The 27,412-nt window shown below is 47.1% G+C and overlaps 1 long non-coding RNA gene across 1 annotated transcript in view; it reads left to right on the forward strand.

Annotated features, from left to right (window-relative positions):
* Positions 1-27,412, forward strand: part of LOC138283168 (uncharacterized) — a 193,236-nt gene that overhangs the window by 36,150 nt on the left and 129,674 nt on the right. The window lies entirely within an intron of this gene.

Here is a 27,412-nt window from a genome sequence, read left to right on the forward strand (position 1 = left end):
GTCCCTTCGCAAGCACAGTCTGTGCAGCGGGACAACACTGGGTTAGCCAAGCCCAGAGAGCAGGTGTGTGCGGCCACAATCACAGAGAGATTGCTCGCTTGAAAGCACCCCGATTTAGTTCTGCCCCAAATTCCACCTTTTACTGGTGACGCTGGATGTAAATTCGATATGGCCAACTTTTTGCCAGTTGACTATGTCCATCTATTTTTGGATGTTGACTTCCTTCAGGAAATTGTGCAGCAAACAAATTTGCATGCAGACCATTTTCTGAGGGAGCATGGAGGCACTCTAGGGTCCCGTTCTAGGGCATGCCAGTGGACTCCCACTTTGCTGGCGGAGTTGAAGATATGAGGTTAGTGCAGAAACCCACCTTGCAGTCCTACTGGATGACTCCCACGGTTTGGGTAACCCCCATCTTCACACCATACATAAGCAGAGATCGTTTTTTGCTCCTGCAGCACATTCTGCATTTCAATGACAATTCTGCTGCATTGTCCCGGGACCATCCAGACCGTGACAGGTTGTTCAAAATTTGGCCTGTCGTGGAACATTTGTCTGCAAGATTTCCCGAGATCTATACTCCTGGAAAAAATATAGCAGTCGGTGAGTCCTTGATCCTGTAGAAAGTAAGGTTGCTGTTCAGACAGTACATTGCGAGCAAAAGAGCTTGCTATGGCATAAAGTTGTACATGCTGTGTGAGAGCTCTTCTGGCTATGTGTACAGCTTGAGAGTGTATATAAAGTTTCTACCCTAAACCCTGTAGGTTGCCCTCCCACATTAGGGGTCACAGGAAGGATTGTATGGGAATTTGTCCAGCCACTCCTTCACAAAGGTTATAACCTTTATGTGGACAATTTCCATACATGAGTAGAGCTGTTCAGTGAGCTCTACAAAGCTGGCACTGTGGCCAGTGGTACAGTTCATTGTAACCACAAAAGATTCCCGCAGGAGCTTGTTTGCACGAAGCTCCAGAAATCCCAGAGTACTGCTTTGTGTTCCAACGAACTGCTCGCAGTCATGTTCTAGGATAGGTGTGATGTATACGTGCTCACTACAATTCATGATGAGATCTCTTCCCCCATCACTGTTTGGGGTCAGATGGCCGAAGTCCACAAGCCCATCTGAATACTTGATTACAATAAGTACATGGGCGGAGTGGACAAGAACGACCAGGTTCTTCAACCATACAATGCGTGTCGTAAAACTTGCACTTGGTACAATACACTGTTTACCCACCTGATCAAGATGGCAACATACAATGCATATGTTGTTTATCGTGAGACGACCACAGGAAGACTCATGACTTTCCTTGACTTCCAGTAGTCTGTATTTGAAAGACTCACTGCTGTTACAGAAGCAGCAACAGCCTCCACCTCAAATGTTCTGGAGGATGTGGCAAGGCTGCAGGAGCGACACTTTGCTGATCACATTCCTAAAACACCCAAAAAGGATCATCCATGTCATCGCTGTAAAGTGTACTCGAAGCATGGAAAGCGGCAGGAGAGTTAGTATTATTGTCCCCAGTGCCCATCTCAACCAGCCCTCTGTGTCCCTACTTGCTTTACGTCATATCATACTAAAGTGGGAAATCGACTAAGGTGGAGCTGTCGTTGGGTAATCCCTTCAGTGGCTGTGCATGGATAACGAACGTCCATGGGCCACTGCTTCGTTAGGCAAGCAGGCACAGAATTTTACTTTATCTACTTCAGGAAATAATGGACTTCCTTATGTCCTGCTTGAGACCTATATCCACCATCAGAACGTGGTAGGTGTCCTGTTCAATTAACGTGCATTATAGTCCCCATACTGCACATACTAGTGGACAGAACATATGCCACATTGTCACGGAGTACCATGTGTGGCAAAATGTTAAAAGCATGACTGAATTTTGAAGTGCTTGGGAACTTAAGTATGCTACACAGGGACTACCATGATTGCCAACGAGAACCAGAGTAAGTGTAATAAGTCAAACAAATGTCCTGTTGGACATATTCACCAACATTTCTACTAGTTTGAAAGTGTGTGTTGGACTTTTGCTTATGCAGGGTCATCCCCAGTCTTTTTGCCTCCTGCCTCGTATTTTTTTTCTGACCTGTTGCTGTTGGCTTTTCAACTCTGAGCACTTTACCACTGCTAACCAGTGCTAAAGTGCATATGCTCTCCGTGTAAATTGTATGTAATTGGTTTATCCATGATTGGCATATTTGATTTACTAGTATGTCCCTAGTAAGGTGCACTAGAGGTGCCAGGGCCTGTAAATCAAATGCTACTAGTGGGCCTGCAGCACTGGTTGTGCCACCCACATAGGTAGCTCTGTAATCATGTCCCAGACCTGCCACTGCAGTGTCTGTAAGTGTATTTTTACACTGTAAATTCGACTTGGCAAGTGTACCCACTTGCCAGGCCTAAACCTTGCCTTTTCTTACATGTAAGGCACCCCTAAGGTAGGCCCTAGGTAGCCCCAAGGGCAGGGTGCAGTGTATGGATAAGGTGGGACATATAGTAATGTGGTTTATATGTCCTGACAGTGAAATACTGCCAATTTCGTTTTTCACTGTTGCAAAGCCTGTCTCTCTCATAGGATAACATGGGGGCTACCTTTAAATATGATTAAAGTGTAGATTCCCCTAGAGAGTAGATGGACATGTGGAGTTTGGCGTCCCTGAACTCACAATTTAAAAATACATCTTTTAGTAAAGTTGATTTTAAGATTGTGCGTTTGAAAATGCCACTTTTAGAAAGTGAGCATTTTCTTGCTTAAACCATTCTGTGACTCTGCCGTGTTTGTGGATTCCCTGTCTGGGTCAGTTTGACAGTTGGGTTGTTTTTCACCTCACACCAGACAGTGACACAAAGGGGGCTGGGGTGTAACCTGCATTTCCTGATTAGCCATCTCTGCTAGGAGGGAGGGGTGGAGTGGTCACTCTCAACTGAAAGGACTGTGCCTGCCTCTGACAATGCCGGCTCCAACCCCCTGCTGTGTGTCTGATGACTTGCCTGGGCAAGGCAGGATTTCACAAGTAGGTGTGAGTCCCCTTTGAAGAAAGGTGACTTCAAAGACTAAAATGGGTATAAGAAGGGCACCCAAATCTACAGACTTGAGAAACACTTCTGGAACCAAGAGGAAACTGCCTGGAGAAGAGCTGATAGCTGAGGAAGACGTGCTGCCCTGCCTGTGACTGTGCTTTGTGGAGCTTTCCTGCAGTGCTGCTTCTGCCAGAGTAAGAGGGCAAAAACTGGACTTTGTGTGCCTTCCATCTTGTGAAGAAATCTCCAAGGGCTTGAGTTAGAGCTTGCCTCCTGTTGTTTGAAGTCTCAGGGACAGCAAAGACTTCTCTCTGCCAGCACCTGGAGTCTCTGTAGAGACTCCTGCTCTGACAAGTGGCGCCCTATCCAGTCCCTGGGCCCTTGAAAGGAAAGCTGGTGGAAATCCAAGGAAATCGACTTCGGACGACTCCGGACCGACGCCGCTGCTGAATCCGGTAACGCCGCCTGCACCTGACACCGTGACCTTCGCTGGAACGCGACACTCTTCGCAGGCCCGTCGCCGCAGCAGCCCCGCTGAAGTCCGCGACTCCGTGGAAGTCGCCGCACCACGTCGTGACCGACGCCGCTTGAAGTGCACGGATTCAACGTTTCGCACAGATGCCGCGATTCCTGACTTCGCGCCTCGGCTTGTTTTCACTCTTCACCAAAGGTACTGTACTTGGGGGTCTACACGACTCCGTGTCCGGCGCCGCTGGTGTCGGCTTGTTGGGAACGACTCCGTCACGACGCCGTGTTAACATCTCATTGAAGCATTTTTTGTTTCTAAGCGCTATTTTTGAGTTTAATCTTTAAAAATTCATAACTTGACTTGTGTATGTCGGATTTTTGTCGTTTTGGTCTTGTTTTGTTTAGATAAATATTTCCTATTTTTCTAAACCGGTGTTGTGTCATTTTGTAGTGTTTTCATGAAGTTACTGTGTGTGTTGGTACAAATACTTTACACCTAGCACCCTGAGGTTAAGCCTACTGCTCTGCCAAGCTACCAAGGGGGTAAGCAGGGGTTAGCTGAGGGTGATTCTCTTTTACCCTGACTAGAGTGAGGGTCCTTGCTTGAACAGGGGGTAACCTGACTGTCAACCAAAGACCCCATTTCTAACAGTGTGCAAACTCAATTTGTGGCTGTGTTGGTGAATGAGTCCCACAGGATATTTGTTTGACTTTTTTACTTTAGAGACCTTAGGATTTCTTCATCAGCATGTCTGCCTTAGTTTCAATGGTAGATATGCTCGCTCAGTTCGAGGAATAGGCCTCCCAAGGCATACTTGAACATCCCCAACTTGCATCCACAAACTAGTGTAGTTCACTTGGCAATTATACAGGATAAGTCATGACTCTGATGAGGACAGAGACATGAATGGGTAAGGAAAGCTTATGGTCGGTGTGCCTTCACAGGGATATTGCACAGGTAGAAAGCAGATAGTAAAGATAGTACAGTTGTACATCATCTACACCTATGGATTCAAACCCATTGGTGCCATCCCAGCACTTAAGAACAATGACACATATATTTCAGTGTCTGACCCGCTTTTCATGTTCATTCTCCAAAGGAACTTAGTAGATGTTCAATTTGTTGTACGATAAGTGCATTACAGTCACAGCACTGCACATAATGTTGGCTAGGATATGTGCTACGTTCTCACGGAATCCTCTGTGCGCCAAACACTGCCCTTTTTCATAGCCTATGACCTTCTCTTCAGGGAACATTGAAAGAATTCTCCAGCATGTCTGCCTTAGTTTCAAAGGTAAATATGTTCACTCAGTTCAAGGAATCGCTTTGTACGGCATACTCAGACACCCCCAACATGCATCCACAAACTGAAAGGAGTTGGATTTAGCAAAGTGAGCGTGCTAAAGGCACATGAAAAACATGTCTTCCTGAGCCTCAGGTGGCTGTCATGGGAGTCATTAGTAAAGGTTTGTTACACATGCCTTCAGTAGTGTTCAGGAAGAAGGAGGTGGTAAAATGTAGTCAAACGTATTCCGTCCTGTGGCGTATGAATGTGATGGGCCCTTGTCTGGCAGTGGTAAATTAATGTGAGTGTAGTAATTGGTTGGATTGAGGCTGTGGCCGGCAGTATGAAAGGGTTGTTTGTTGTGCGTGAATGGCGTGTGAATGGACCATAAAGAGGCTGGTACCTGGATGTGGCTTTATGGCCCACCTTCAGAAGACTTGGTTTCAATATTCAGATACTTCGATAAGTATTCATGCTTTGAAACCATAATTTCTTGGTGTGCTGCAACCAACCAGTGTGAGTAGTGGATTAACTTTAACATAGTAGTACCAGGGGAGTCCAAGGGTTCAGGACTTGCATGGCTCTCACCAGTTTTCCTTTGCCCAGAATCCCCTTGAAATCACAAACTTTGCTTAAAAAACACTTTTGCCTTGCATTTCAGTGAGGGGAAGTCCTGGAACCTGCAGGCAGCCACAAATCTTCTACCACCCAGCGTCCCACTAAGTCTCCAGAGAAAAACACTGCCTCACTTTCGTGGGTGGGCAAGTGACCACAACAGGAAAGAACCCAAAACGGATTGTGGAAACATCAATATTAAGTACCACAAAACAGCCTGGTTTCGTAAGACAGCCACCTGAGTATTTGGTCCTGGGCTCGGCGGCCATATAGGGAAACCGACCAAACCCAGACATTTCTGAAAACTAGACACCCTGGGCAGTCCACTTGAGTGTGACGTGTTTGGATTTCACAAAGTTTTCTTACCCAAAGTACCTTGCAAAAGTGAAATGTTGAATAAAAACACAATTTTTCCTTGCTTTTTCATCACAGAAACTGCAGGAATGTGCAGGGATCCACAAAATTCCTACCACCCAGTGTTTTTCCACTTGTCCTGATAAAAACACAACCTCACTTGTGTGCCTAGTTTCTTCAGGAATGGATCACTCCAGGGTTAACAGTAGCCCTCATACAAGGATTCCCATTGACCCTTGTGTGATCTATTCCTGTCTCGGGCACTAGCCTACCCACACAAGTGTGGTACCATTTTTATCGGGATACTTGGGGGAATGCTGGGTGGAAGGACGTTTGTGGCTCCCCTCAGATTCCAGAACATTGCGGCACCGAAATTTGAGGAAAAAGTGTTTTTTAACCAAATGTTGAGGTTTGCAAAGGATTCTGGGTAACAGAACTCAGTGGGAGCCCCACAAGTCACCCCATTCTGAAGTCCCCTAGGTGTCTAGCTTTCAAGAATGTATAGGTTTGCTAGGTTTCCCTAGGTGCTAACTGAACTAGAGGCCAAAATCCACAGCTAGGCACTTTGCAAAAAAACAGGTCAGTTTTCTTTGGGAAAATGTGATGTGTTCACATTGTGTTTTGGGGCAATTCCTGTCCCGGGCACTGGCCTACCCACACAAGTGAGGTACCATTGTTATCGGGTGATGTTGGGAACGCTGGGTGGAAGGAAATTTGTGGCTCCTGTGAGATTCCAGAACTTTGCAGCACCGAACTATTAGGAAAAAGTGTTTTTTGCCAAATTTTCAGGTTTGCAAACGATTCTGGGTACCAGAACCTGGTGAGAGCCACACAAGTCACCCCATTCTGAATTCTCCTTAGTTTTCAGAAATGTATAGGTTTGCAAGATTTCCCTAGGTGCCGACTGAGCCAGAGGCAAAAAAATACACAACTAGGCACTTTACAAAAAACAGGTCAGTTTTCTTTGGGAAAATGTGATGTGTCCATGTTGTGTTTTGGCGCATTTCCTGTTGCAGGCACTGGGCCTACCCACACAAGTGAGGTACCATTCTTATTGGGAGATGTGGAGGAATGCTGAGTGGAAGGAAGTTTGTGGCTCCCCTCAGATTCCAGAACTTTGCAGCACTGACATGTAAGGAAAAAGTGTTTTTTTGCCAAATTTGAGGTTTGCAAAGGATTCTGGGGTACAGAACTCAGTGAAAGCCCCATAAGTCACCCCATTTTGAATTCCCCTAGGTGTCTAGTTTTCATAAATGTATAGGTTTTCTAGGTTAGCCTAGGTGCTGACTGAGCTAAAGGCCAAAATCCACAGTTAGGCACTTTGCAAAAAACACGTCCGTTTTCTTTGGGAAAATGTGATGTGTCCACGTTGTGTTTTGGAACATTTCCTGTTGCGGCCACTGGGCCTACCCACACAAGTGAGGTCCCATTTTTATCTGGAGACTTTGAGGACCGCTGGGTGGAAGGCAATTAGGAGCTCCCCTCAGATTCCAGAACTTTCCATCACCGAAATGTGAGGAAAAAGTGTTTTTGTTGCCAAAGTTTGAGATTTGCGAAGGATTCTGGGTTACAGAACCTGGTGGGAGCCCCACAAGTCTCCCCATTCTAAGTTCCCCTAGGTGTCTAGTTTTTAAAAATATATGGGTTTTCTAGGTTTCCCTAGGTGACAATTGAGTCACAGGCCAAAATCCACAGCTAGGCATTTTGCAAAAAACAGGTCAGTTTTCTTTGGGAAAATGTGATGTGTCCACGTTGTATTTTTGGGCATTTCTTGGTGCGGGCCCTGGGCCTACCCACACAAGTGAGGTCCCATTTTTATCGGGAGATCTGGGTGAAGGCTGGGTGGAAGGAAGTTTGTGGCTCCCCTCAGATTTCAGTACTTTCCATCACCGAAATGTGAGGAAAAACTGTTTTTTTTACACATTTTGAGATTTGCAAAGGGCACTGGGTTACAGAACCTGGTGAGAGCCTCACAAGTCACCAATTCTGAATTCCCGTAGGTGTCTAGTTTTAAAAAATGTATGGGTTTTCTAGGTTTCCCTAAGTGCCGACTGAGCCACAGGCCAAAATCCACAGCTAGGCACTTTGTAAAAAACAGATACGTTTTCTTTGGGAAAATGTGATGTGTCCACATTGTGTTTTGTGGCATTTCCTATCATGGTCACTGGGCCTACCCACAGAAGTGAGATACCATTTTTTATCGGGAGATGTGGGGGAATGCTGGGTGGAAGGAAGTTTGTGGCTCCCCTCAGATTCCAGAACTTTCCATCACCGAAATGTGAGGAAAAAGTGGTTTTCTTTGGGAAAATGTGGTGTCCACATGGTGTTTTGGGGGATTTCCTGTCCAGGGCAATGGGCCTACCCAAAGAAGTGAGATACCATTTTTATCGGGAGATGTGGGGGAATGCTGGGTGGAAGGAAGTTTGTGGCTCCCCTCAGATTTCAGAACTTTCCATCACCCAAATGTGAGGAAAAAGTGGGTTTTTTTGCTAAATTTTGAGGTTTGCAAAGGATTCTGGGTAACACAACTCAGTGAAAGACCCACAAGTCACCCCATTCTGAATTCCCCTAGGTGTCTAGTTTTCAAAAATGTGTAGGTTTGCTAGGTTTCCTTAGGTGCCGACTGAGTTAGAGGCCAAAATCCACAGCTAGGCTCTTTGCAAAAAACATGTCCAATTTCTTGGGGAAAACGTGGTGTCCACGTTGTGTTTTGGGGCATTCACCAAATTAATATACAATGAAAACCCATTGCAAGGTGCAGCTCATTTATTGGCTCTGGGTACCTAGGGTTTTTGATGGACCTACAAGTCCTATATATCCCCGCAACCAGAAGATTCCAGCAGACGTAACGGTATATTGCTTTTTAAAAAAAGGTCGCAGGAAAAACTACGTAGTAAAACTTGGAGAGAAATTATTGTTTTTTTCACCTCAATTTAAATATTTTTTATTTCAGCTGTTATTTTCTGTAGGAAAATCTTGTAGGATCTACACAAATGACACCTTGCTGCCTTCAGAATTTTGTCTACTTTTCAGAAATGTTTAACTTTCCGGGATTCAGCATTGGTTTCACACCCATTTCTGTCACTAACTGGAAGAAGGCTAAAAGCACAAAAAATAGTAAAAATTGGGTACGTCCCAGTAGAATGCCAAAATTGCGTTGAAAAATGCGGTTATCTGATTCAAGTCTGCCTGTTACGGAAAGCTGGGAAGTTGATGATTTTAGCACCGCAAAGTCTTTGTTGATGCCATTTTCAGGGAAAAAAAACACATGCTTTCTTCTGCAGCCCTTTTTCCAATTTTTCTGAAAAAAAATGAAATTGTATCTGTATTTTGGCTAATTTCTTGGTCTCCTCTAGGGGAAAACACAAACTCTGGGTACCTTTAGAATCCCTACGATGCTGGGGAAAAAGGACGCAAATTTGGCGTGGATAGCTTATGTGGGCAAAAAGTTATAAAGGCCTGAGCGTGAACTACCCCAAATAGCCAAAAAGTGCTCAGCATGGGGGCTCGCCAGCTAAGGGGTTAATAAAGGTTTTCTGACTCGATACCACGCATGCAGGTGTTTGGGGTACACATCCGTGCCCCCTTCCCAGCACAGATGCACTCCTTGATTAGTTCCATTTTATCTGCCCATCAGTGTTGATCATAGTCAAATATTTTTGCACTCTATGACTTCTTACATGGATAAATTGGCCTGTTTTTTTCTCTGTGTTTGGTCTTGACTGCTGTCTGGTGAGAGGTCATGTTGTCACACAACACACACTGCACAACATGTAAACATAAATACAGCTGCAGTAAGGGGTTTTTGTAGAGCTCCTTTCAGACACATTCTAGAGTAGTTCAGTTGGCTTTAGGCATTGGCTAAAAGAATTGTCCATCACCGTTTGTGTTAGCCCACTGCATAACAGGATGTAATACACACATGCACTGTTTTTGTTTGGGACCCCTGCGAACACCTGTGCTGTTTCTACAAACTCCATGCATGCACCCATTGGCACTCTTGTAATGGATATAAAGATGTTTATCATGTGTGCATATATATGTAAATGTGCCATTATGCACCAGTAGCCTTTCTGGCGTTTTGCATTACCGTTCCAAAATGGCGTTGGTTGTGTTAGAAGAGAAAAGTAAATATAAACAGGCATTGGCGAGCCATATAGTTCGGCACAGGCCTGTTCACAGTGAGACCTATTGGCGTTCTCAATGCCTGTTAAGTGGGAAGCTACACTGTGACAATTAAGGACACCAAAATAGTGCTTTAAATGGGCCGGTACTGTCCGGTACTGAGTACCGGCACTCTTCATTTTGAGAGGGGGAGTACCGGCACATCTCGAGAAAACCGTAATACTTGTAATTGGAGAGTACCGGCACTTCTCATGAACAAGCAGGTACTCTGCACAGAGTACCGGCACTTTAATTTTTCTATTTCAAGCACGGCACCAAACGTAGAAATCTGAGGGGAAAAGAAAGACGTTTACATTAGCAATTTGCAGACCTCTCAGATTGCTCATTGCTTGACCCCAGATAGCGTTACGTCAATGTTTATCTGTGGATTACTGTTTGAGAGTACATATACACCCCAGTTAGCTTCTAAGCGCCCATTGGAGCACCTTCTGCGGGATGCGCGCTGTCGCGTGGCATGGCCCTGGACCCGCGCCAACTCTCCTCTCTAAAAGGAAAGCTCTGTGCCTTGTTCAGGTGATGCTTCTTTGGACGTATCACGGGGAGTCGCGTCCGTGCGTCCTTGCCAGTGGAACAGAGCGGGAGCTTCAGATGTGGCGGAGATTCCTGGTGCACTGAAGTGTTGTTTTGGAGGGAGTGGGGCGGACACAGGTCCAGAACCGATATACAAATCAGCACTTCAGTTGCCCATTGGCTTTGCCTACCGAAGAATGTACGGTGTCTGCGTTAGCCAAAGAGCCACCACGTACCATGGAGCATCAGGGCACCTGAATATTAATATTCATGAGTTGGTTAAGGGTATATCCGGCTGCGTACAGCATCCACACAGCACTGAAAGGGGCTGACAAATGCTGGCATGCGAGCTCGGTCACTGTGCGATGCCAGCCCTTTGCTGAAACCGTTGCTTGAAGGGGAAGGATTCACACTGATGCAGGCGTGACCGGTTGTCACCGTGGAGACGTGGGCGTGTTTATAAATGATGCTAAGAGGGCGGCTTACTACGCTGCATGCATGCGCCTTGTGCAACAACAATATGGCACTCAGCCATCAATGGCAACTTTCACAATAGTAGGGATTAGTGTAACTGTTCAGTGCTTTGCGGCCTCAAAAGCGGTGGCAAAGTATTAACACGTCTAGTTGACAGCTACAAGCCCAGGACAATGTCTACATCAGTATTGCTTACTGCGATTCACGGCGGTCCCTTCATATGTTGTTAAACGGGTATTTTGGGGAGGGGAGCGGCCATTTTTCTCGGCACTGCCTCTGCGCCACCACACGAGTTCACAACTTCTGTCCCAGAGCGCCTGGTTGTGCTCAGACACGTTATGAGATGCACAGATCAGTTTGTATAAAGAGACAAAGTATTGGTAGAAGTAGAATGCCACAGCAACACTCAGAGCATGCACATCACAGCAGGGTTTGGAACTCACACGAGCCCTGTCAGGATTCTCTGGTGGTGGTGGAGGGCTCTGACTTGTTTCTCGAGGTTCTGGTTCTCCGACTACCTTTTTGCATCTGGTTCACCGGTGAAAGTTTTGTGATGGCTCCAGATCGGGTCAAGCTTGGATGCAAGACATGGCTTCTAGTTATCTTGTAGTGGGGTTATCTTTAGAGGGTTAGAAAACCATTCTCACACCCCCTGCAGGAAATCGAATGCCTACAGATATTGGGCGACCTGATCCTCACCAATGGGAAAACTGACCCTACCATCTAGGAGGTGGGTACATCCCTCCAACCTGGACAAGAAAAGAGAATTAAGATAAGTAGAGGTGTTCACCCTTGGGGCGAGACCTGAGGATGGATGGTGCCAAATACCCAAAATGGAAGCTGGAGGAGGCCCTCTGGGGGAACGTATTGAATGTCCTCTAAGACATTTAGGGCCATATTTATACTCCGTTTGCGCCGGATTTGCGTCGTTTTTTTTTAACGCAAATTCGACGCAAAACGAACTCCATATTTATACTCTGGCGTTAGACGCGTCTAGCGCCAAAGTCCATGGAGTTTGCGTCATTTTTTAGCGTGGACACCTACTTTGCGTTAATGATATACAAGGTAGGCGTTCCCGTCTAAAAAAGTGACTCCGAGGCATGTGCGCTGTATTTACACTCCAGGGCAAAAATGATGCCCGGGAGTGGGCGGGTCAAAAAAAATGACGTCCAGCCGCTTTTGCGTTGTTTTTTAGCGCCTGGTCAGGGCAGGCGTTAAGGGACCTGTGGGCTCGGAAGGAGCCCAGAGGTGCCCTCCCATGCCCCCAGGGACCCCCCCTGTCACCCTTGCCCACCCCAGGAGGACGCCTAAGGATGGAGGGACCCATCCCAGGGAACATAAGGTAAGTTCAGGTATTTTTTTATTTTTTTTGTGGCATAGGGGGGCCTGATTTGTGCCCCCCTACATGCCACTATGCCCAATGACCATGCCCAGGGGACAGAAGTCCCCTGGGCATGGCCACTGGGCAAGGGGGCATGACTCCTGTCTGTGCTAAGACAGGAGTCATTTAAATGGGGGTTGGGAGTCAAAAAAAATGGCGCAAATCGGGTTGAGGCGAAAATTTTGCCTCAGCCTGACTTGCCCCATTTTTTGGCGCCCAAGCTCCATATTCCCCTACGCCGGCGCTGCCTGGTGTACATCATTTTTTTTGACGCACACCAGGCAGCTCCGCCGGCTAACGCCGGCTAACGTCATTGAATAAATACGGCGCCCGCATGGCGCTTCAGAATGGCGTTAGCCGGTGTTAGATTTTTTGACGCACAACTGCGTTGGCGGAGTTGTGCGTCGAAAAGTATAAATATGGCCCTTATTGCTCTGCACCCTTACCTGTAAAAAATAATAACAAGTTGGGGAACAAAACACTTTTCAGAACAACTAACAGTAAATAACTGGTATTTTATTAATCCGCCTGGTTGCTTAAAAAGTTTTAATATGGACACATATATAAATAATTATGTAGATTGATTAGCACATGTAAAATAGCCTCTGCCAGCTAGTGGATAAGAGAAAGATCATTTGTAATTTTTTGGCCCATGACTTGATAGAGTTGGAGCGTATATGAGAGAGAGGGTTGTGGGGAGAATTTACCTTTAATTAATCATATTTTCATCGTTTATTTGGTTACAGAGAAGGTTACCGGAAGTATAAGTGGTGATTTTATCAAATCTGAGTTTACGTGCGCATGGTGTGATCTTGGGCAGTTTTGCAGGTTGGGTTGGGATTCCTTTGGCGATGCTGTGGAGTAAGGAGTTTAAATTACACATAACAACCAGCCTTAACAAGTGGTAAGTGGTAGACCTGACAGCCTTTTTGCCTGCCTTACTCCACTTTTCTGACACTGTTTTTGCTGGTTTTAGGACTCTGTGCACTTTACCGCTGCTAACCAGTGCTAAAGTGCATATGCTCTCTTCCTTAAACATGGCAACATTGGTTCATTCCCAATCGGCATATTTGATTTATCTTTGTAAGACCGTAGTAAAGTGCACTACAATTGCCCAGGGCCTGTAAAGTAAATGCTACTAGTGGGCCTGCCACACTCATTGTGCCACCCACCTTAGTAGCCCCTTAACCATGTCTCAGGCCTGCAATTGCAAAGCCTGTGTGTGTAGCACCTTCCACAACCACACTCCTTCCGGGCACGGCCCACCCCGCGGGACTCCATTTCCCATGGGTCCCGCGGATGGTCGCGCCACACCGGGCCTATTAGGGCCTCGCTTGGTGCCCTATCCGGCGCAACCCCCTCAGAGGGCGCGGCCGGGATACAGACGTGCCTGAAACCTCCCACGATTCGGTACGCCCGCCGCACAATGACGCCAGGCACACCTGCTTTACATTTCCGACGTTGTTCGGCTGCCGCCCCCAGCCTCGCACCGATTGGCTGTGCCCACCATAAGTACCAGGCCAGCCCTCCAGTCAGTACCAGAGCAGCCTGGCTCCGGCATGTAGGTATCCCCCATGGTATTACCTTTGGAGTAGTAAGTCTGGGCCTCCTTGGCCCCTTGGATCTCTCTCTCTGTGACCTGCTGTTCCTCTCTCTTGTAGCTTTCAGTTCCTCCTTGTCCTGGCTTTCCCTTTTTGTTTCTCTTTCCCCTCTTCTCCCCCTCTCCCCACCCTTTTTCATCTTATGTCTTCTTCTCTCTCTTTTCTTTTCTCAAGCTTTGTCTCCTCTTCTTTCTTTACTTTTCTCAAGCTTGGTCTTCTTCTCTTTTGTCTCCCTCTGTTCTTCCCCTCTTTCCTTTCTCTCTCTCTTCCCCTTTTCTCCCCTGGCTCTCTCCTACTTTTCTATTGTTTCTTCACTTCTTCTCTTTCTTGCCTTTTTCCGAGTTTTCTATTTCTCTTGTCTCTGCTTTTGGTCTCTTGCTCTTCTGTTTTTCTGTCCCACTCCCTTTGCCTTCTTTTTCCCTCTGTGTTTTGTTTGTCTTCGTTCTATTTCTTTTTTCTTCCCCCTACGTTAAACCCTCAATCTCCTCAGAGTGTGACTACAAGGGAACCCCCCCCCCCGGCACTAGCCAGACCAGAGGCAAATCGCCCCCAACTCCGGGGTAAGTCACGATTGCATGTGTGTGTGTGTGCCTTTTTTCCATACACTATCACCTATTGCTGTGTTGTGTGCAGTGGTTTGCCACTTTTTCACCCTTAATAATCTGTGGTTTATCTATTAGCTATTATAGACCTACCACACCGTGAACTACTTGTTCAGGTAGGCCAGACATTATTCACTTTGAGCACCTCACTTACTGCGTGTGCTCCGACCCTGACGAATGCCCCTGACCTACCAGCACTTTGTGAGGGCAGAAACATGTTGGTCATACGTATTTCTTTTTAGACTCCAAGAGACATTATCCTCTAATGAGCCTCTCCCCACCTGTTCTTAGCCTTACCAGCATGCACCCACATTAAAACTAGCAGTAGTAACTGGTGACATGCTTGGTAATTTTATTTTCACCCCTTCTGGATCTCTGTAATTATCCAGTCAGTCTCATTTCAGCACTCCCTCTGGTTCTTTTAACCAAGAGGTTGAGTCCGCCCAAGTAGTATCATCTTACTTGGGTGGGGCTAGGTGGTCAAATGATGAAGCAAGACACTATTATGTGTGGGAGACCACCTAGTCCGTAAGGGAACCCCCCCCTCCCCTTGTAGGACAACATAGCACCCCCTTGCTTGGACATTTTCCAACCATGCCTTCCCCGCTTTAAAACCTAAAGCGACTTAACTGACACCGCCTACTGAGGGAATACTGACCCAGTCCTACCCTCAGTTCCTACTACCCCACACCTTTAGTGATTATATAGATTTCTCTTGGGAGGTTGTGTGGGTTAGCAACACTCCCAGTGCTCTCCTTTTGTGTATTATTAGTCAGCGCAGCAGCCAGCTGTGAGAGTCTTGTTATATATGCCTTAACCCTGTGGCACACGTACAGGAGTACTAGAAGCCCCTTCTACACTTCCCGATCATGGCTGAAGGGCTTGCCCTCAGCGAGGAGGAACTCCAGGCCATCCTCGCTGCACCTTCACTTTTAGGAGATTCTTCACTTTCCAAGACAATAGCCCAACTAGGGGATTAGGACACATTGATCGAACTAAAAAGGACACAAGTAAAAACAATATTACACAGGGCAGTCCTAACCGAATATCTGAGAAAAAATGCAGCACCGAATGGTCTGATCATTACCACTGAACCATGTATCTTCCTAGAAGATAAAGAATTTAGGAAGGACTGGTCACTGATAGCCTGGAAGTGCACACGTGACTGGTTAATCTTAATCATTAAGACAGCCTCCAGACTATCAGATGCCCTGGTGATCCAAATTAAAGCGACAGAAAGTAACCTAAAAACTGGATTTACAGCCGCTGCATTTAAAAAGAAACTAGAGGAAACAAATAAGACAATCGGCGAGTTCAAAGACTACCTGACTCACCGAAAAATTGCAAAATTCCAGAAAGACCTGGATAGGTTCTCCTTAGAGAAAGTACATCCTTACTCTAAGGAAGACTTTGCAGCCCAACCCTCTTTGCCCTCCGATACATCCTCCGGGGGCTATTCCAGCTCTGATTCCGACACCAGCCGGATACAACCAACACGGCCAAGGCGGAGCAGGAGGGGGAATACTCTGAATAATTGGCCTGCGCCATTTACAGGCCCTCCGCCCCCGCTGCTTAATATTCCTCCCTGGTCCAGGCCCTCTCCCTATGGGCCACCAAACCAATTCCAAGCCCCACTGTATCCCCAGCCACAAACGACCTGGTCTTACCCCAATGTTCCTTTTTTTGGGAGAGGCCCCGGACGGGGAAGGGGCAGGAAAAAAGGAGTCAGTTGGAACCTAAAGGAAGGGCCAACAGACGACGAATCCCCCAGCACAAGCAGAACATAAATAAGGGGTCCACCACCGTTGTTAACTTAAGCTCAAAAGCATTAAATAATAACGAGCTCCAAGCCCTAGAGAAAGGTCTGGGTTTCGTCCCCACCCGAAACTTGACGTCTTTAAACTAAGGATAGAATTAGCGGAGTTCTTTCGTAAGATCAGGCTGAGAACTTTCTTTCTCCAGAACCCCGAACCCAACACTGAACGAGAAAAGAACACTGGGCTACGTCCCAAATCTAAGTTCACCCCCACCTCCCACCTAATGCCACCCGAAGTCTTGGCATTTGAAAAATCAGTAAGCAGGAGAATCGATGATCTACAGAATACACAGAGGGAGATCTTCCACAACATCAGCACCGAAGAACTCACAGCCCTCCACAATCTTAGCAATGACTCCTCCATCACTATCAAACCTGCCGACAAAGGCGGGGCTATAGTGATAATGCCCACGGCGATGTACAATGCTGAATGCCTACGCCTACTAAACAATGACCATCACTATAAGAGACTATCAAGGGACCCAACAGAAGAGGTCAGGGAAGAGATCACCTTCCTGATTGATAAGGGTACGAATAACGGTTGGATCACCAAACATGAGGCCTCCTTCCTCACTCAACCTGACCCAAAAACTCCGTACTTCTATATTCTGCCTAAAATCCATAAAAATAAGCATCCACCCCCGGGAAGACCAATAGTCTCCGGGATTGGCTCTATCCTGGAACCATTGTCCCAATTCTGTGACTGGTTCCTACAACCATTTGTAAAACAGATTCCCACATACCTCAAAGACACTACAGATGTGCTTGCGCTACTAAGCACCCTTGAATTTGACAAAGAAAAAGAACATCTTATGACCCTGGATGTGGAATCACCATATACCAATATTCCACAGGAGGCAACCTTAGAAGTGGTCAATGACCTACTAAACAGGGGTGTCTGGAACTACATCACCCCTCCAGAATTTATCCTGGAGCTAGCCCATCTGGCTCTTACCAGAAATTTCTTTGAGTTCGATAAAAAAATCTTCCTACAGATCCAGGGTACCTCGATGGGGAGTACCTTTGCACCGAGCCTGGCACGCCTGTATGTGGACCACTTCGAGAAAGAAATGGTCCTCACTGAAGAGAACCCTTATGTCAACCATATCAGGTTATGGAAAAGATACATCGATGATATCCTGATCATCTGGAGAGGCACAAGGGAAGAAGCAACCACCTTTATCACATGGTTAATCACCCTGAATCCCTTTTTGAGATTCACAGCCACGCTGGGTGACCCGGCGGTCTCCTTTCTCGACCTACTAATAACTGAAAGGAATGGTTCCCTTGTAACAGAAGTATATTACAAACCTACTGACCGAAATACTCTCCTTCAGTTTCAGAGCTTCCATCCACGCTCTCTTAGGGAGAACCTCCCAGTGGGCCAGTTCCTCCGCCTTCGGCGGAATTGTACCGAACTAACGGATTACAAAAGGCATGCACAACAACTCACCGACAAACTTCGAGCAAGAGGATACCCGGATCACCTATTGAGGAGAGCCGACAAACATGCCCGCGTGAGCCCTAGGGAGACGCTCCTGCATTCTAGTAGTAGAACCAACAAGGGAGACCCATTGATCTGTGTGACCACTTTCAACCCAGCGTCCAATATGATCAAAAAAATAATAAACGAGGACTGGAAATTCCTCACCTCTGGGGGTCTTCCCTTTCAGGTCCCAATGAATGCCTACATAAAGGCTAAAAGCATCCGGGACATGATCGTACATACCCGCCCACGGGTAAGCCCTGCCACAAGCAGACAAAAGACCCTCTGGGACCTTCCTCCTCCCAAAGGACACTTCCCATGCGGTAGCTGTAGTGTTTGTGCCTTTACCAATAAAACCCTCACATTAGATTTGGGACTACGAACACCCTGGGAACTCAGACAATTAACGAACTGCAACAGCAAAAATGTGGTGTACATGATCACATGCCCCTGTGATAAAAGATACATTGTATGACGACAAGAAGAGTGGGCACACGCATCTGCGAGCATAGGAGCACCATCCGTTGCAAAAGAGATGCCACGAGACTCACAGAGCACTACATCACCAATAATCACCATCCCGATCACATGCAGTGGGTGGTATTGGACCAACTAAAACCTACAACAACCAATGCCAAACAGAAACTCCTACTATATGAATAGAGATGGATATGGAGATTGCGAACGGATACTATAGGGTTGAATGACACCATCCAGTGGTCATCCTTAGGCTGACAACTGGACACCAGTGTGGTTTCCTCCCTTCAATGAGAGACTCCGTATAATCTCCACCAAGCACATAAACCGCATCAGATAACATCCTTTATGATCCCTTATTCCCTGTGCCCTGGAATGCCCTACTATGGTAATCACGACCTAGCATCCTTTATGTCCTTGGCTCAGCGCAGCAATCCTGCTTACCTGAGAAGTCTTCTTAACTCCCCTGATATAAGAGCTATTGTTGCATTCCCCTTCTTTCCTTTTTTCCCCCCTCTTACACCTTATCTGTTCCCTTTCTTTCCTTATCTGCACACATCACTTCAGTCTCCTCTCATCTCCTCCAGTATGCTTCTATCATCTCTCCAGTATTCTTCTCTCTTCCCCCCTTCCTACTGATTGCCCCTCTGTTCCCCCCCCCTCTTTTCTTTCCTCTACCCTTTCTCCTATACATGTCTTCTTACCTTATCTTTCCCCCACCCCCTCTTGGCCCAATACCCCTCTCCCTCTTTTTTTCCCCCCTCATCTTTTCGCTTTCCACTATCTTTTTCCCTATAAACCACTTAGCCCCCCCTGGCTGCACCCCCTTCCCCTTATTATCCTTCTCTCGTTCACTATCCCCCCACCTTTTCTTTACATTCTTTCCCTTTTTTTACATTCTTTACTTATTTTTTTTCCCCTTTTTCCTCCCCCTTCACCATTCTGTCCGCTCCTTTTCCCCCCCCCCCTCCGCCTCCCCACTTTCCATGTGGCTCCCCCACTTGGTCATCCTTCGCGGGTGACCGGGCTCTTTCCACGGGACTCCGTCTCCCAGAGTCCCGCGGTCCTTAGTGACGTGCCGCACTAGTCGCGCCACGTCATCATAGGATGCTCCTCCACGTGCGCCAGTTGCGCCGTGGAGGAAGCACCTTCCACAACCACACTCCTTCCAGGCACGGCCCACCCCGCGGGACTCCATTTCCCATGGGTCCCGCGGATGGTCGCGCCCCACCGGGACTATTAGGGCCTCGCTTGGTGCCCTATCCGGCGCAACCCCCTCAGAGGGCGCGGCCGGGATACAGACGTGCTTGAAACCTCCCACGATTCGGTACGCCCGCCGCACAATGACGCCAGGCACACCTGCTTTACATTTCCGACGTTGTTCGGCTGCCGCCCCCCAGCCTCGCACCGATTGGCTGTGCCCACCATAAGTACCAGGCCAGCCCTCCAGTCAGTACCAGAGCGGCCTGGCTCCGGCATGTAGGTACCCCCCATGGTATTCCCTTTGGAGTGGTAAGTCTGGGCCTCCTTGGCCTCCTTGGCCCCTTGGATCTCTCTCTCTGTGACCTGCTGTTCCTCTCTCTTGTAGCTTTCAGTTCCTCCTTGTCCTGGCTTTCCCTTTTTGTTCCTCTTTCCCCTCTTCTCCCCCTCTCCCCACCCTTTTTAATCTTATGTCTTCTTCTCTCTCTTTTCTTTTCTCAAGCTTTGTTTCCTCTTCTTTCTTTACTTTTCTCAAGCTTGGTCTTCTTCTCTTTTGTCCCCCTCCGTTCTTCCCCTCTTTCCTTTCTCTCTCTCTTCCCCTTTTCTCCCCTGGCTCTCTCCTACTTTTCTATTGTTTCTTCACTTCTTCTCTTTCTTGCCTTTTTCCGAGTTTTCTCTTTCTCTTGTCTTTGCTTTTGGTCTCTTGCTCTTCTGTTTTTCTGTCCCACTCCCTTTGCCTTCTTTTTCCCTCTGTGTTTTGTTTGTCTTCGTTCTATTTCTTTTTTCTTCCCCCTACGTTAAACCCTCAATCTCCTCAGAGTGTGACTACAAGGGAACCCCCCCCCCCCCCCCCGGCACTAGCCAGACCAGAGGCAAATCGCCCCCAACTCCGGGGTAAGTCACGATTGCATGTGTGTGTGTGTGCCTTTTTTCCATACACTATCACCTATTGCTGTGTTGTGTGCAGTGGTTTGCCACTTTTTCACCCTTAATAATCTGTGGTTTATCTATTAGCTATTATAGACCTACCACACCGTGAACTACTTGTTCAGGTAGGCCAGACATTATTCACTTTGAGCACCTCACTTACTGCGTGTGCTCCGACCCTGACGAATGCCCCTGACCTACCAGCACTTTGTGAGGGCAGAAACATGTTGGTCATACGTATTTCTTTTTAGACTTCAAGAGACATTATCCTCTAATGAGCCTCTCCCCACCTGTTCTTAGCCTTACCAGCATGCACCCACATTAAAACTAGCAGTAGTAACTGGTGACATGCTTGGTAATTTTATTTTCACCCCTTCTGGATCTCTGTAATTATCCAGTCAGTCTCATTTCAGCACTCCCTTTGGTTCTTTTAACCAAGAGGTTGAGTCCGCCCAAGTAGTATCATCTTACTTGGGTGGGGCTAGGTGGTCAAATGATGAAGCAAGACACTATTATGTGTGTGAGGCCACCTAGTCCGTAAGGGAACTCCACCCTCCCCCTGTAGGACAACATAGCACCTCCTTGCTTGGACATTTTCCAACCATGCCTTCCCCGCTTTAGAACCTAAAGCGACTTAACTGACACCGCCTACTGAGGGAATACTGACCCAGTCCTACCCTCAGTTCCTACTACCCCACACCTTTAGTGATTATATGTGTAGTTTTACTGCCACTTTGACTTGGCATTTAAAAGTACTTGCCAAGCCTTAAACTCTCCTTTTCCTACATATGTCACCCCTAAGGTAGATCCTAGGTAACCCATATGGCAGGGTGCTACATAGGTAAAAGGCAGGACATGTAAATGTGAGTTTTATATGTCCTGGTGGGAGAAAACTACTAAATTCGTTTTCCACTAATGTGAGGACTGCTCCTTTCATACAATAGCATTAGGACTGCCCTCATATACTGTTTGAGTGGTAGATTCTGATCAGAAAGGGGTAACCAGGTCATATTTAGTACGGCCAAAATGGTGATAGAAAATCCTGCTTATTGGTGAGGTTCTCCAATCAATGTCTGGGCTGGGCTGGTTGACAGATTCCTTGTACATTTCACCCAGACAACCTCAAACACAGGATACTCAGTCACATTTGCACTCATCTGCATACTGAATGGGTCTTCCTGGGCTGGAAGGGTGGAGGGCCTGACACTTACATTTCAAAGGCTAGTGACCTGCCCTCACACAATGGACTGCTAAACCCCTTACTGGGAACCTGGCAGACAGAACTGTACTGAAAGGGGAACTTGGGCACTTCAAAACCACTCTTTGAAGTCTCCCTCACTTCAAAGGCATTTTTGGGTATATAAATTGGGTCTCTGACCCCACCAACTCAGACACTTCTGGACCTGAACTTGCAACCTGTCAAGAGGAACTGCCTGGCTGCCCAAAGGACTCATCTGGACTGCTTTGCGGAGAAGGACTGCTGCTCTGCTGTTGCCCTGCTGACCACTGACTCTGCTGAGAAGTGCTCTCCAGGGGCTTGGATTAAGCTTGCCTCCTGTTTTTCTGAAGACTCAGGGCCAAAAAGACTTAGGGGGTCATTCCAACCCTGGCGGTCATCGACCGCCAGGGTGGATGACCATGGAAGCACCGCCAACAGGCTGGCGGTGCTTCATTTGGGATTCCGACCGCGGCTGTAAAGCCCCAGCCGGGTCCGGCGGTTTCCCGCCGGATTTCCCCCGGCTGGGAGAATCCTCCATGGCGGTGCTGCAAGCAGCGCCGCCATGGGGATTCCGACCCCCTTCCCGCCAGCCTGTTTCTGGCGGTTTTTACCACCAGGAACAGGATGGCGGGAACGGGTGTCCTGGGGCCCACTAACAGGGCCCCAGCATGATTTTCACTGTCTGCATAGCAGACAGTGAAAATCGCGACGGGTGCAACTGCACCCTTCGCACCCCTGCAACACCGCCGGCTCCATTTGGAGCCGGCTTCTGTGTTGCAGGGCCTTTCCCGCTGGGCCGGCAGGCGCTCCCTTGGCAGGCGTCCGCCGGCCCAGCGGGAAAGTCTGAATGGCCCCCGCGGTCTTCTGACCGCGGAGCGGTCATTTGACGGGGTAAGTTTGGCGGGCGGCAACCACCGCCCGCCAAACTTGGAATGACCCCCTTAATCTCTTCAAGAAACTCCTTGTGCGCAATCACTGCACAGCCAAACCGGAACGACGCAGCCCCACTCCCAAGTGGAAATTCGATGCAGCGCCTGCCTTGCGATGGGAAAGTCTACGCATCGCCCACCCGAATCGACGCAATGCCTGTGACTTCTTCCAGTGTGCCCCAGGCATCACAAAGATCCCCGCATCGCAGTGAGGAACCAAGACCCCATGTAGCGTGAAAGAAACAATGCATCGTCTGTGCCACGTCAGAAAATTTGGCGCACACCATATTTTTGCATGCATCTCCTCCTCTGCTGTCTCCATACACGTTATTTTTTTTACGCAAACCAGGTGCTTTGTGTAACCAAGAGAAAACTATTGATTTCTAAGATTTAAGACTCTTTTAAAACTTGCAAAAGTGATAATTCAACTTGTGCTTGTTGAATCATTGTAATTTTGACCTTATTTTACTCAGATAAATAATATCTTTTTTTCTAAACCTGTGTGGTGTATTTTTGTGGTGTTTTCACTGTGTTACTGTATGATTTATTGCACAAATACTTTACATATTGCCTTCTAAGTTAAGCTTGACTGCTCAGTGCCAAGCTACCAGATGGTGGGCACAGGATAATTTGGATTGTGTGTGACTTGTGGTAACGGTCATGGTCTGTACTTCTCTTACCGCTGTAGGCTGTAGTAATTGGAGGGACGCCTGGTTTCTTACTGGTTCTGGACTGGCCAAAATCAGGGCGACCGTAGCCACGGTGCTGCTGACTAGAAAAACGTCAAGGCAGACTGTACCCTCCAGAAGGAATCCCAGAGGAAAACCCAACTAATGGGAAAAAACCTCTATCTCTAACTCCTGAAAAAGAGGAAAAACTATGAAAAAGACAAAATAGAAATCAAATCTGCAGGGAAAAATGCAGGAGCAAGAGATACTGGAAAAAAGGAGCGAGGATCACCACCAGGACGGAAGTGTTTTCAACGCAAGGAAGGAGGGAACTGCAGTGCTTATATACCATGAAACAGGAAGTGACAAAACAGGAAGAAGTACACCCATCTTCAAAAGGAAAAAGGAACAAGGCATGCTGGGAAGACAACAGAAGAAGACAATATGGACGACCAAGAAGAAAGAAGATGTGAAGGCAGAAGAAAAAGAAAAAAGAAGAAAAAAGAGAAAGGACCCAATTAAGGTAAGTGGGAAGGGAATGCCAGGGAGGCTGCCAGGGGCCGCAGCGCAACCCGGAGCACAAAATGTGCCTCTTGGGCCGCACTGCGGCACAAAACGCCAAACAAGCATAAAAAAACAAGTTGCGGCGGTTCCGGCATCCCAAAACGCAAACTGCCGGCCCAACTGCAGCCCGAAAAAGGGACGCCGCTGTAGTCCACGGCATCACAGTAACTAGGATTGTGATCCCTACTTGGACAAGGGTGTATAACTCTGCCAACTAGAGACCTAATTTCTAACAGTAATGAATTGTATGGATACTTGAACCCAAACTCAGAAATACATTGTGTTCTCTGTTAAAAAAGTATTGTAACTGGCAAAATAAAAGGTCAAGTGCACACTTGCTAAGAGTATAAAAAACAATTAGCAATGTCTTGAAAAATGATAGTTAAGAGTTGTTAAACGCACCAACTATAGAGGGCAGCAGGCTTTATCAGTGTCCAAACTAGGCACACTTACTTGATTTTTTTGACGGTCACACTTTTTAGAGTCGAGCCTGCAAGTGCATGCATTCTTTTTTTTACAACAAAGAGTTTGAAGCATGCCTGTTGTTTACCATTTGTTGGCACCAGTGAACTACTTCTTTGAAGCCTTCTAATTGACCAGTGCACTGCAAACGTCACTTGCGTTCCTTACAGTGGAGCAGGGACCAAGCACAGATTGATTCAACTTAATCTGTGCCCGTCCGCTGCTCCCTTCGTGATAGGAGTACTATTTTGTTCTTTTTATTAACTTTTAGTGCCATGCAAACAGAAGGCATGTGACTGGCAAAATGTGCCCAGCAGGACAAATAAAATTACAGACAATTATTTTATATAGTTAACTTTCTTTTATTTTGCCAAGTCTTCTTTCCTCACTTTGCACTCATGTTTTCTTTTGTTTTTGCTTGTGGGCGCTGTCTTCAAAAGATGAGAATTATCTTGTTTTAAACATTGCTAAGCGACATTGTTTCTTTCTTATGTGTAATTTCTGAAATTATGCTTTTACACATAATTGTGCAGTACACCCCACTCCACCCCATTCCAACCCGCCCAACTCTAATCCATGACAATCCACCCTATCTCACCTCACACCAATACACCTCACTCAATCCAGTCAACACCAGATCAATCCAATCCACCCCACTCCAATCCAAACCACACACCTCAGTCCAATCCACTCCAATCCACCACACTCCAATCCTCCTAACCCACCCAACTCCAAACAACTCCACTACAATCCAAAACAATCTGCCCCACTTCAGTCCAAAACAATCTGCCCCACTCCAATTTTCCACACTACACTTCAAAAGAATCTGCCCCACACCAACCCAAAACAACCTGCCCCACTCCAATCCAGAACAATTTGCCTCACTCCAATCTGCCCCACTCAAATCCAAAATAATCTTCCCCACTCCAATCCAAAACAAACAGTCCCACTCCAATCTAAAACAACCTGCCCCACTCCAATCTAAAGCAATCTGCCTCAATCCAATCTGTCTCACTCCAAACCAAAACAATCTGCCTCATTCCAATCCAAAACAATCTTCCCCACTCTAATCTGTCCCACTCCAATCCAAAACATCCAGCCCCACTCCAATCTGCCCTACTCCAATCAATCCAAAACAATCTGCCCGCTCCAATCTGACCTAAACTAAATTGTCCCTATGATCCAGAATTATCAGTGTTCCTATGTCCCTTACTCAGCGCTCCTTAGTTTACAGATCTTGAAAGCACCAGCTTTGATTTAACCAGATTCAGTGACATCACTGGCAGGGACATCATAGGAAACAGATGAAACAACCATAGTATTTTTTTCTGCTCTTAGGGCACATCTTCCTCCAAGAGTATCTCAGTTCCATTTGCTGAAGTACAAGAGGGGACCGCAGCCCACAGAGGCTCTGTAGTATGGCCTGTGCAGTGGCATGCAGGACAGTATTAGGGTGGGCAGTGGCAGCATGTGCTGCTTTATGGTGTACAATCTCAGGGTGGATAATTGTAGAGTGAGTAAAGTCATGCTAGGAAATGAGAGCAGTGACTGTGTGCATCATCAAAGTGTGCAATGTCAGTGTGGATGATGTTAGGGTGGTGTTAGAAATGGGGTCTTTGGTTGGCAGTCAGGTTACCCGTTGTCCAAGCAAAGACCCTCACTCTAGTCAGGGTAAAAGAGAATCACCCTCAGTTAACCCCTGCTTACCCTCTTGGTAGCTTGGCCCGAGCAGTAGGCTTAACTTGAGAGAGCTAGGTGTAAAGTATTTGTACCAACACACACAGTAACTTAATGAAAACACTACAAAATGACACAACACAGGTTTAGAAAAATAGAGAATATTTATCTAAACAAAACAAGACCAAAGAGACAAAAATCCACAATACACAAGTCAAGTTATCACTAAAAATGCAAAAAGAGTCTTCATGTAATTTTAAACACCCACTAACGCTGTTAGTGTGAAAAGGTACTTTGGGTGCATCAAAAATAACCCCGCACGGGCGAGTGTGTGTCAAAAAGGGCTTGCAATGCGTTGATTTCACTCACGAGCAAGACCATGCGTCGTTCCTCCTTTAGTCGGGTCGGCATGTGTCATTTCTTCTCTCCGAAGGAGAGCTATGCATCGATCCGGTCAGCACTCTCGAGTCCGGGTAGGCAGTGCGTCATTTTTACACGGCCAGCGGTGTTTGCGCCGGAAATCCATCTGCATGATGATCCGAAAACCATGCAGCGCAGGTTGCGATCTCACCAGCCTCCGTCAGCGATGCTGTGCATCATTTCTTCAGCCCCAGGCATCGATCTTCCCGTCGCATTGCAGGCGAGCGTCGATTTTCAGCCACGAAGCCGGCGGCGCGTCGATTTTTCAGCCACAGATCAGAGTCACGTCGATCTTTTCCCTGCACTGCTTCTGTGCATGGATTTCTCACTCTTGGGCTGCCAACTTCTCCTTTCAGGGTCCCAGGAACTGGATGGGCACCACTTGGCAGAGTAGGAGTCTCTCCAGAGACTCCAGGTGCTGGCAGAGAGAAGTCTTTGCTGTCCCTGAGACTTCAAACAACAGGAGGCAAGCTCTAAATCAAGCCCTTGGAGATCTTCACAAGAAGGAAGGTACCACAAAGTCCAGTCTTTGTCCTCTTAGCACAAGCAGAAGCAGTATCTGCAGGTTAGCTCCACAAAGCACAGTCACAGGCAGGGCAGCTGCTCTTCCCCAGCTCTTCAGCTCTTCTCCAGCCAGAGGTTCCTCTTGGTTTCCAGAAGTGTTCTAAAGTCTGTGGTTTTGGGTGCCCTTCTTATACCCATTTTCTCCTTTGAAGTAGGCCTACTTCAAAGCAAAGTCGCTCTTGATTGTGAAAGTCTCTCTTACATTGCCCAGGCCAGGCCCCAGACACACACCAGGGGGTTGGAGACTGCATTGTGTGAGGACAGGCACAGCCCTTTCAGGTGTGAGTGACCACTCCTTCCCTCCCCCCTAGCACAGATGGCTCATCAGCAAATGTAGACTACACCCCAGCTCCCTTTGTGTTACTGTCTAGAAAGAGGTGCAACCAGCCCAACTGTCAAACTGACCCAGACAGGGAATCCACAAACATGCAGAGTCACAGAAATGGTTTAAGCAAGAAAATGCTCACTTTCTAAAAGTTGCATTTTCAAACACACAATC

This window comes from Pleurodeles waltl, chromosome 3_1, assembly GCF_031143425.1.
Source record: "Pleurodeles waltl isolate 20211129_DDA chromosome 3_1, aPleWal1.hap1.20221129, whole genome shotgun sequence".
NCBI classification, from domain to species: Eukaryota; Metazoa; Chordata; class Amphibia; order Caudata; family Salamandridae; genus Pleurodeles; species Pleurodeles waltl.